Source organism: Nicotiana tomentosiformis, chromosome 11 (genome assembly GCF_000390325.3).
Source record: "Nicotiana tomentosiformis chromosome 11, ASM39032v3, whole genome shotgun sequence".
Lineage (NCBI taxonomy): Eukaryota > Viridiplantae > Streptophyta > Magnoliopsida > Solanales > Solanaceae > Nicotiana > Nicotiana tomentosiformis.
In genome coordinates this window covers 52,958,793-52,969,127 of record NC_090822.1, presented here as the reverse complement: position 1 = coordinate 52,969,127, position 10,335 = coordinate 52,958,793, and positions in this window count along the sequence as shown.

Here is a 10,335-nt window from a genome sequence, read left to right as displayed (position 1 = left end):
GCAGAATGGTCGCAGAGTGAGGTAGTTTTCTGGGGTGTTTTTGATGTTGATTTCACGGCTATTTCTGTGATCGCATAACCGTTTCACTGGCCGCACATTGGTCGCACAGTCATCCTTAGACTTTTACGTATGAAGGTTCGGACTTTTTGGATTGAATAGTGCCTGGTGATTTAAAGGAAAATGTTGGGCTGAAGTAGGCATTTCTATGCCCCGATCTGCGGCCGCAGAACCACTATACGGACCGCAGAATGGTCGCAGAGTGAGGCAGTTTTCTGGGGTGTTTTTGATGTTGATTTCACGGCTATTTCTGCGATCGCATAACCGTTTCGCGTGCCGCACTTTTGTCGCACAGTCATCCTTAGACTTTTACGGAGGGAGGTTCGGACTTTTTTGATTGAATAGTGCTTGGTGATTTAAAAGAAAATATTGGGCAGAAGTAGGCATGTCTGTGCCCCGTTCTGCGGTCGCAGAACCACTCTACGGACCGCAGAACGGTCGCAGAGTGAGGCAGTTTTCTGGGGCATTTTTGATGTCGATTTCGCGGCTATTTCTGCGATCGCATAACCATTTCGCTGGCCGCACTTTGGTCGCACTGTCATCCTTAGACATTTACGAAGGGAGGTTCGGACTTTTTTGATTGAATAGTGCCTGGTGATTTAAAGGAAAATGTTGGGCAGAAGTAGACATTTCTGTGCCCCGTTCTGCGGCCACAGAACCACTCTACGGACCACAGAATGGTCACAGAGTGAGGCAGTTTTCTGGGGTGTTTTTTATGTTGATTTCGCGGCTATTACTGCGATCGCATAACCGTTTCGCGGGCCGCACTTTTGTCGCACAGCCATCCTTAGACTTTTACGAAGGGAGGTTTGGACTTTTTGGATTGAATAGTGCCTGGTGATTTAAAGGAAAATGTTGAGCAGAAGTAGGCATTTCTGTGGCCCGTTCTGCGGCCGCAGAACCACTCTACGGACCGCAGAATGGTCGCAGAGTGAAGCAGTTTTCTGGGGTGTTTTTGATGTTGATTTCACGGCTATTTCTGCGATCACATAACCGTTTTGCGGGCCGCACTTTTGTCGCACAGTCATCCTTAGACTTTTACGAAGGGAGGTTCGGACTTTTTAGATTGAATAGTGCCTGGAGATTTAAAGGAAAATGTTGGGAAGAAGTAGGCATTTTTGTGCCCCGTTCTGCGGCCGCAGAACCACTCTACGAACCGCAGAACGATCGCAGAGTGAGGCAGTTTTCTGGGGCTTTTTTGATGTCGATTTTGCGGTCAATTTCTACGATTGCATAACCATTTCGCTGGCCGTACTTTTGTCGCACAGTCATCCTTAGACTTTTACGAAGGAAGGTTCGGACTTTTTGGATTGAATAGTGCCTTGTGATTTAAAGGAAAATGTTGGGCAGAAGTAGGCATTTTTGTGCCCCGTTCTGCGGCCGCAGAACCACTCTACGGACCGCACATTGGTCGCGGAGTGAGGATGTTTTTTGGGGCTTTTTTGATGTCGATTTTGCGGACAATTTCTGCGATCGCATAACCATTTCGTTGGCCGCACTTTTGTCGCACAGTCATCCTTAGACATTTACGAAGGAAGGTTCAAAATTTTTGGATTGAATAGTGCCTGGTGATTTAAAGGAAAATGTTGGGCAGAAGTAGGCATTTCTGAGCCCCGTTCTGCAGCCGCAGAACCACTCTACGGACCGCACATTGGTCGCGGAGTGAGGAAGTTTTTTGGGGCTTTTTTGATGTCGATTTTGCGGACAATTTCTGCGATCGCATAACCGTTTCGCTGTCTGCACTTTTGTCGCACAGTCATCCTTAGACATTTACGAAGGAAGGTTCAGACTTTTTGGATTAAATAGTGCCTGGTGATTTAAAGGAAAATGTTGGGCAGAAGTAGGCATTTCTGTGCCCCGTTCTGCAGCCGCAGAACCACTCTACGGACCGCAGAACGATCGCAGAGTGAGGCAGTTTTCTGGGGTGTTTTTGATGTCGATATCGAGGCTATTTCTGCGATCGCATAACCGTTTCGCTGGCCGCACTTTGGTCGCACAGTCATCCTTAGACTTTTACGAATGAAGGTTCGGACCTTTTGGATTGAATAGTGCCTGGTGATTTAAAGGAAAATGTTGGGCTGAAGTAGGCATTTCTATGCCCCGATCTGCGGCCGCAGAACCACTCTACGGACCGCATAATGGTCGCAGAGTGAGGCAGTTTTCTGGGGTGTTTTTGATGTTGATTTCACGGCTATTTCTGCGATCACATAACCGTTTTGCGGGCCGCACTTTTGTCGCACAGTCATCCTTAGACTTTAACGAAGGGAGGTTCGGACTTTTTGGATTGAATAGTGCCTGGAGATTTAAAGGAAAATGTTGGGAAGAAGTAGGCATTTTTGTGCCCTGTTCTGCGGCCGCAGAACCACTCTACGAACCGCAGAACGATCGCAGAGTGAGGCAGTTTTCTGGGGCTTTTTTGATGTCGATTTTGCGGTCAATTTCTACGATTGCATAACCGTTTCGCTGGCCGTACTTTGGTCGCACAGTCATCCTTAGACTTTTACGAAGGAAGGTTCGGACTTTTTGGATTGAATAGTGCCTTGTGATTTAAAGGAAAATGTTGGGCAGAAGTAGGCATTTTTGTGCCCCGTTCTGCGGCCGCAGAACCACTCTACGGACCGCAGATTGGTCACGGAGTGAGGTAGTTTTCTGGGGCTTTATTGATGTCGAATTCGCGGTCAATTTCTGCGATCGCATAACCGTTTTGCTGGCTGCACTTTGGTCGCACAGTCATCCTTAGACTTTTACGAAGAAAGGTTCGGACTTTTTGGATAGAATAGTGCCTGGTGATTTAAAGGAAAATGTTGGGCAGAAGTAGGCATTTTTGTGCCCCGTTCTGCGGCCACAGAACCACTCTACAGACCGCAGAACGATCGCAGAGTGAGGCATTTTTCAGGGGCATTTTTTATGTCGATTTCACAGCTATTTCTGCGATCGCATAACCGTTTCGCGGGCCGCACTTTGGTCGCACAGTCATTCTTAGACTTTTACGAAGGGAGGTTCGGACTTTTTGGATTGAATAGTGCCGGGGATTTAAAGGAAAATGTTGGGCAGAAGTAGACATTTCTGTGCCCCGTTCTGCGGCCACAGAACCACTCTACGGACCACAGAATGGTCACAGAGTGAGGCAGTTTTCTGGGGTGTTTTTTATGTTGATTTCGCGGCTATTACTGCGATCGCATAACCGTTTCGCGGGCCGCACTTTTGTCGCACAGCCATCCTTAGATTTTTTACGAAGGGAGGTTCGGACTTTTTGGATTGAATAGTGCCTGGTGATTTAAAGGAAAATGTTGAGCAGAAGTAGGCATTTCTGTGGCCCGTTCTGCGGCCGCAGAACCACTCTACGGACCGCAGAATGGTCGCAGAGTGAAGCAGTTTTCTGGGGTGTTTTTGATGTTGATTTCACGGCTATTTCTGCGATCACATAACTATTTTGCGGGCCGCACTTTTGTCGCACAGTCATCCTTAGACTTTTACGAAGGGAGGTTCGGACTTTTTGGATTGAATAGTGCCTGGAGATTTAAAGGAAAATGTTGGGAAGAAGTAGGCATTTTTGTGCCCCATTCTGCGGCCGCAGAACCACTCTACGAACCGCAGAACGATCGCAGAGTGAGGCAGTTTTATGGGGCTTTTTTGATGTCGATTTTGCGGTCAATTTCTACGATTGCATAACCGTTTCGCTGGCCGTACTTTGGTCGCACAGTCATCCTTAGACTTTTACGAAGGAAGGTTCGGACTTTTTGGATTGAATAGTGCCTTGTGATTTAAAGGAAAATGTTGGGCAGAAGTAGGCATTTTTGTGCCCCGTTCTGCGGCCGCAGAACCACTCTACGGACCGCAGATTGGTCGCGGAGTGAGGTAGTTTTCTGGGGCTTTATTGATGTCGAATTCGCGGTCAATTTCTGCGATCGCATAACCGTTTCGCTGGCTGCACTTTGGTCGCACAGTCATCCTTAGACTTTTACGAAGAAAGGTTCGGACTTTTTGGATAGAATAGTGCCTGGTGATTTAAAGGAAAATGTTGGGCAGAAGTAGGCATTTTTGTGCCCCGTTCTGCGGCCGCAGAACCACTCTACGGACCGCAGAACGATCGCAGAGTGAGGCATTTTTCAGGGGCATTTTTTATGTCGATTTCGCAGCTATTTCTGCGATCGCATAATCGTTTCGCGGGCCGCACTTTGGTCGCACAGTCATTCTTAGACTTTTACGAAGGGAGGTTCGGACTTTTTGGATTGAATAGTGCCTGGGATTTAAAGGAAAATGTTGGGCAGAAGTAGACATTTCTGTGCCCCGTTCTGCGGCCACAGAACCACTCTACGGACCACAGAATGGTCACAGAGTGAGGCAGTTTTCTGGGGTGTTTTTTATGTTGATTTCGCGGCTATTACTGCGATCGCATAACCGTTTCGCGGGCCGCACTTTTGTCGCACAGCCATCCTTAGACTTTTACGAAGGGAGGTTTGGACTTTTTGGATTGAATAGTGCCTGGTGATTTAAAGGAAAATGTTGAGCAGAAGTAGGCATTTCTGTGGCCCGTTCTGCGGCCGCAGAACCACTCTACGGACCGCAGAATGGTCGCAGAGTGAAGCAGTTTTCTGGGGTGTTTTTGATGTTGATTTCACGGCTATTTCTGCGATTACATAACCGTTTTGCGGGCCGCACTTTTGTCGCACAGTCATCCTTAGACTTTTACGAAGGGAGGTTCGGACTTTTTAGATTGAATAGTGCCTGGAGATTTAAAGGAAAATGTTGGGAAGAAGTAGGCATTTTTGTGCCCCGTTCTGCGGCCGCAGAACCACTCTACGAACCGCAGAACGATCGCAGAGTGAGGCAGTTTTCTGGGGCTTTTTTGATGTCGATTTTGCGGTCAATTTCTACGATTGCATAACCATTTCGCTGGCCGTACTTTTGTCGCACAGTCATCCTTAGACTTTTACGAAGGAAGGTTCGGACTTTTTGGATTGAATAGTGCCTTGTGATTTAAAGGAAAATGTTGGGCAGAAGTAGGCATTTTTGTGCCCCGTTCTGCGGCCGCAGAACCACTCTACGGACCGCACATTGGTCGCGGAGTGAGGATGTTTTTTGGGGCTTTTTTGATGTCGATTTTGCGGACAATTTCTACGATCGCATAACCATTTCGTTGGCCGCACTTTTGTCGCACAGTCATCCTTAGACATTTACGAAGGAAGGTTCAAAATTTTTGGATTGAATAGTGCCTGGTGATTTAAAGGAAAATGTTGGGCAGAAGTAGGCATTTCTGAGCCCCGTTCTGCAGCCGCAGAACCACTCTACGGACCGCACATTGGTCGCGGAGTGAGGAAGTTTTTTGGGGCTTTTTTGATGTCGATTTTGCGGACAATTTCTGCGATCGCATAACCGTTTCGCTGTCTGCACTTTTGTCGCACAGTCATCCTTAGACATTTACGAAGGAAGGTTCAGACTTTTTGGATTAAATAGTGCCTGGTGATTTAAAGGAAAATGTTGGGCAGAAGTAGGCATTTCTGTGCCCCGTTCTGCAGCCGCAGAACCACTCTACGGACCGCAGAACGATCGCAGAGTGAGGCAGTTTTCTGGGGTGTTTTTGATGTCGATATCGAGGCTATTTCTGCGATCGCATAACCGTTTCGCTGGCCGCACTTTGGTCGCACAGTCATCCTTAGACTTTTACGAATGAAGGTTCGGACCTTTTGGATTGAATAGTGCCTGGTGATTTAAAGGAAAATGTTGGGCTGAAGTAGGCATTTCTATGCCCCGATCTGCGGCCGCAGAACCACTCTACGGACCGCATAATGGTCGCAGAGTGAGGCAGTTTTCTGGGGTGTTTTTGATGTTGATTTCACGGCTATTTCTGCGATCACATAACCGTTTTGCGGGCCGCACTTTTGTCGCACAGTCATCCTTAGACTTTAACGAAGGGAGGTTCGGACTTTTTGGATTGAATAGTGCCTGGAGATTTAAAGGAAAATGTTGGGAAGAAGTAGGCATTTTTGTGCCCTGTTCTGCGGCCGCAGAACCACTCTACGAACCGCAGAACGATCGCAGAGTGAGGCAGTTTTCTGGGGCTTTTTTGATGTCGATTTTGCGGTCAATTTCTACGATTGCATAACCGTTTCGCTGGCCGTACTTTGGTCGCACAGTCATCCTTAGACTTTTACGAAGGAAGGTTCGGACTTTTTGGATTGAATAGTGCCTTGTGATTTAAAGGAAAATGTTGGGCAGAAGTAGGCATTTTTGTGCCCCGTTCTGCGGCCGCAGAACCACTCTACGGACCGCAGATTGGTCGCGGAGTGAGGTAGTTTTCTGGGGCTTTATTGATGTCGAATTCGCGGTCAATTTCTGCGATCGCATAACCGTTTTGCTGGCTGCACTTTGGTCGCACAGTCATCCTTAGACTTTTACGAAGAAAGGTTCGGACTTTTTGGATAGAATAGTGCCTGGTGATTTAAAGGAAAATGTTGGGCAGAAGTAGGCATTTTTGTGCCCCGTTCTGCGGCCGCAGAACCACTCTACGGACCGCAGAACGATCGCAGAGTGAGGCATTTTTCAGGGGCATTTTTTATGTCGATTTCGCAGCTATTTCTGCGATCGCATAACCGTTTCGCGGGCCGCACTTTGGTCGCACAGTCATTCTTAGACTTTTACGAAGGGAGGTTCGGACTTTTTGGATTGAATAGTGCCGGGGATTTAAAGGAAAATGTTGGGCAGAAGTAGACATTTATGTGCCCCGTTCTGCGGCCACAGAACCACTCTACGGACCACAGAATGGTCACAGAGTGAGGCAGTTTTCTGGGGTGTTTTTTATGTTGATTTCGCGGCTATTACTGCGATCGCATAACCGTTTCGCGGGCCGCACTTTTGTCGCACAGCCATCCTTAGATTTTTTACGAAGGGAGGTTTGGACTTTTTGGATTGAATAGTGCCTGGTGATTTAAAGGAAAATGTTGAGCAGAAGTAGGCATTTCTGTGGCCCGTTCTGCGGCCGCAGAACCACTCTACGGACCGCAGAATGGTCGCAGAGTGAAGCAGTTTTCTGGGGTGTTTTTGATGTTGATTTCACGGCTATTTCTGCGATCACATAACTATTTTGCGGGCCGCACTTTTGTCGCACAGTCATCCTTAGACTTTTACGAAGGGAGGTTCGGACTTTTTGGATTGAATAGTGCCTGGAGATTTAAAGGAAAATGTTGGGAAGAAGTAGGCATTTTTGTGCCCCGTTCTGCGGCCGCAGAACCACTCTACGAACCGCAGAACGATCGCAGAGTGAGGCAGTTTTCTGGGGCTTTTTTGATGTCGATTTTGCGGTCAATTTCTACGATTGCATAACCGTTTCGCTGGCCGTACTTTGGTCGCACAGTCATCCTTAGACTTTTACGAAGGAAGGTTCGGACTTTTTGGATTGAATAGTGCCTTGTGATTTAAAGGAAAATGTTGGGCAGAAGTAGGCATTTTTGTGCCCCGTTCTGCGGCCGCAGAACCACTCTACGGACCGCAGATTGGTCGCGGAGTGAGGTAGTTTTCTGGGGCTTTATTGATGTCGAATTCGCGGTCAATTTCTGCGATCGCATAACCGTTTCGCTGGCTGCACTTTGGTCGCACAGTCATCCTTAGACTTTTACGAAGAAAGGTTCGGACTTTTTGGATAGAATAGTGCCTGGTGATTTAAAGGAAAATGTTGGGCAGAAGTAGGCATTTTTGTGCCCCGTTCTGCGGCCGCAGAACCACTCTACGGACCGCACATTGGTCGCGGAGTGAGGAAGTTTTTTGGGGTTTTTTTGATGTCGATTTTGCGGACAATTTCTGCGATCGCATAACCGTTTCGCTGGCCGCAATTTTGTCGCACAGTCATCCTTAGACATTTACGAAGGAAGGTTCAGACTTTTTGGATTAAATAGTGCCTGGTGATTTAAAGGAAATTGTTGGGCAGAAGTAGGCATTTCTGTGCCCCGTTCTGCAGCCGCAGAACCACTCTACGGACCGCACATTGGTCGCGGAGTGAGGAAGTTTTTTGGGGCTTTTTTGATGTCGATTTTGCGGACAATTTCTGCGATCGCATAACCGTTTCGCTGGCCGCACTTTTGTCTCACAGTCATCCTTAGACATTTACGAAGGAAGGTTCAGACTTTTTGGATTAAATAGTGCCTGGTGATTTAAAGGAAAATGTTGGGCAGAAGTAGGCATTTCTGTGCCCCGTTCTGCAGCCGCAGAACCACTCTACGGACCGCAGAACGATCGCAGAGTGAGGCAGATTTCTGGGGTGTTTTTGATGTCGATATCGAGGCTATTTCTGCGATCGCATAACCGTTTCGCTGGCCGCACTTTGGTCGCACAGTCATCCTTAGACTTTTACGAATGAAGGTTCGGACTTTTTGGATTGAATAGTGCCTGGTGATTTAAAGGAAAATGTTGGGCTGAAGTAGGCATTTCTATGCCCCGATCTGCGGCCGCAGAACCACTCTACGGACCGCAGAATGGTCGCAGAGTGAGGCAGTTTTCTGGGGCGTTTTTGATGTTGATTTCACGGCTATTTCTGCGATCGCATAACCGTTTCGCGGGCCGCACTTTTGTCGCACAGTTATCCTTAGACTTTTACGAAGGGAGGTTCGGACTTTTTTGATTGAATAGTGCTTGGTGATTTAAAAGAAAATATTGGGCAGAAGTAGGCATGTCTGTGCCCCGTTCTGCGGTCGCAGAACCACTCTACGGACCGCAGAACGGTCACAGAGTGACGCAGTTTTCTGGGGCATTTTTGATGTCGATTTCGCGGCTATTTCTGCGATCGCATAACCATTTCGCTGGCCGCACTTTGGTCGCACTGTCATCCTTAGACATTTACGAAGGGAGGTTCGGACTTTTTGGATTAAATAGTGCCTGGTGATTTAAAGGAAAATGTTGGGCAGAAGTAGGCATGACTGTGCCCCGTTCTGCGGCCGCAGAACCACTCTACGGACCGCAGAACGGTCGCAAAGTGAGGCAGTTTTCTGGGGCATTTTTGATGTCGATTTCGCGGCTATTTCTTCGATCGCATAACCGTTTCGCTGGCTGCACTTTGGTCGCACAGTCATCCTTAGACTTTTACGAAGGGAGGTTCAGACTTTTTGGATTGAATAGTGCCTGGTGATTTAAAGGAAAATGTTGGGCAGAAGTAGGCATTTCTGAGCCCCGTTCTGTGACCGCAGAACCACTCTACGGACCGCAGAACGATCGCAGAGTGAGGCATTTTTCAGGGGCATTTTTTATGTCGATTTCGCAGCTATTTCTGCGATCGCATAACCGTTTCGCGGGCCGCACTTTGGTCGCACAGTCATTCTTAGACTTTTACGAAGGGAGGTTCGGACTTTTTGGATTGAATAGTGCCTGGGATTTAAAGGAAAATGTTGGGCAGAAGTAGACATTTCTGTGCCCCGTTCTGCGGCCACAGAACCACTCTACGGACCACAGAATGGTCACAGAGTGAGGCAGTTTTCTGGGGTGTTTTTTATGTTGATTTCGCGGCTATTACTGCGATCGCATAACCGTTTCGCGGGCCGCACTTTTGTCGCACAGCCATCCTTAGACTTTTACGAAGGGAGGTTTGGACTTTTTGGATTGAATAGTGCATGGTGATTTAAAGGAAAATGTTGAGCAGAAGTAGGCATTTCTGTGGCCTGTTCTGCGGCCGCAGAACCACTCTACGGACCGCATAATGGTCGCAGAGTGAAGCAGTTTTCTGGGGTGTTTTTGATGTTGATTTCACGGCTATTTCTGCGATCACATAACCGTTTTGCGGGCCGCACTTTTGTCGCACAGTCATCCTTAGACTTTTACGAAGGGAGGTTCGGACTTTTTGGATTGAATAGTGCCTGGAGATTTAAAGGAAAATGTTGGGAAGAAGTAGGCATTTCTGTGCCCCGTTCTGCGGCCGCAGAACCACTCTACGGACCGCAGAACGATCGCAGAGTGAGGCAGTTTTCTGGGGCTTTTTTGATGTCGATTTTGCGGTCAATTTCTACGATTGCATAACCGTTTCGCTGGCCGTACTTTGGTCGCACAGTCATCCTTAGACTTTTACGAAGGAAGGTTCGGACTTTTTGGATTGAATAGTGCCTTGTGATTTAAAGGAAAATGTTGGGCAGAAGTAGGCATTTTTGTGCCCCGTTCTGCGGCCGCAGAACCACTCTACGGACCGCAGATTGGTCGCGGAGTGAGGTAGTTTTCTGGGGCTTTATTGATGTCGAATTCGCGGTCAATTTCTGCGATCGCATAACCGTTTCGCTGGCTGCACTTTGGTCGCACAGTCAT